This window comes from Triticum aestivum, chromosome 4D (genome assembly GCF_018294505.1).
Source record: "Triticum aestivum cultivar Chinese Spring chromosome 4D, IWGSC CS RefSeq v2.1, whole genome shotgun sequence".
NCBI lineage: Eukaryota > Viridiplantae > Streptophyta > Magnoliopsida > Poales > Poaceae > Triticum > Triticum aestivum.
Genome location: NC_057805.1, coordinates 40,165,861 through 40,167,018, shown reverse-complemented (window position 1 = coordinate 40,167,018; position 1,158 = coordinate 40,165,861).

Genomic DNA, 1,158 nt, shown 5'->3' with positions numbered 1-1,158 from the left:
CCCGGACTTGTGCCCAGATTTGGGTGGCGCGCCGACGGCGAGCGCCGCTCCTCGTCATGGCGCTCTGCACAGAGTGGTCGGGGTCGAGGCTGTGCCCGCGGGCCGCGACTCCCCACGTGCTGGCCATTTGGCTACTGTAGCGCTTGTTCACCTTGGACACTAATTCACGTTCATTTACGTTCAGGTGAGGAGCAGATTTGATGTTAAGATACACCGGGTTCAGTTCACTAATACACGAGCGGGACAAATTTCTGAATCCCAAAACGTATTATTTTCTTTTTCTTCAGACTGCCAAGCCGCCGCCAGGGTTCCATCCGCCGTCATCAGTCCCCCCCTCCTCTCTTACATAGTAGTGGGGATCTATCCTCTTCATTCTGTTTCGGGCAACTTTAACGTTGACTCTCAAACCGCCCGCATACATCTGGATCGTGCAGTCCGGACTTGTTGTGCCATCCAACATCGGCATGTATTGATTCGCAGGACGGTCTAACGTGCTTTCTGCTGCAAACCGGAGACAGACGTGGAGGGCTTTGCGGGTGTCTGAAGTCTGAACCGCTCCCAAGCCCGCGTCTGACTGCCCTGGCACACCCAAAATCCCTCCCTTGTTCGTGCGCGCTTCCTGCCCGTAACGGTCAGTGCCGCTCCAGAGCGCTAGTGCCGCATGCGTGCCTGGCCTAAGCGGACATGGCCTTTCACTGACATCGACATTGAAGCGGTGCGCCGGCCGAGAGAGCGCCGCCAGCGCCGCTTCCCGGTGCAGGCGACTGCTCCGTGTTCAAATGACACCATAGTCGTTCGTCCGTCCATCTACTGCCGACATTAATGGCACGTGCTTGCCGAGGAACCTAGTCCAGCGCCACCTGTTCATCCCTCTGCCACCCACCGTTGCCTCGTCACCTGCTATATAAACAGCAGCCCCGGCCATAGCCGCATTCATCATTCTCGGTCCTTTCCCCTCTTCCTCACCACTCCCACTATGGCCTCCTCCCACGCCAAAGCTCTCTGGGATGGACTGTCGCGGGAGCAGAAGAAGGAGATGGCTGCCATTGTTGTCGGCTGGCAGGCAGGAAGGCAGCGGGAGGCCGACGACGCCCCAATGGAGGATGTGGCCAACGACGAGCCGGCGCCATCCTTGTCGTCGGCGCCACCATTAGTGGT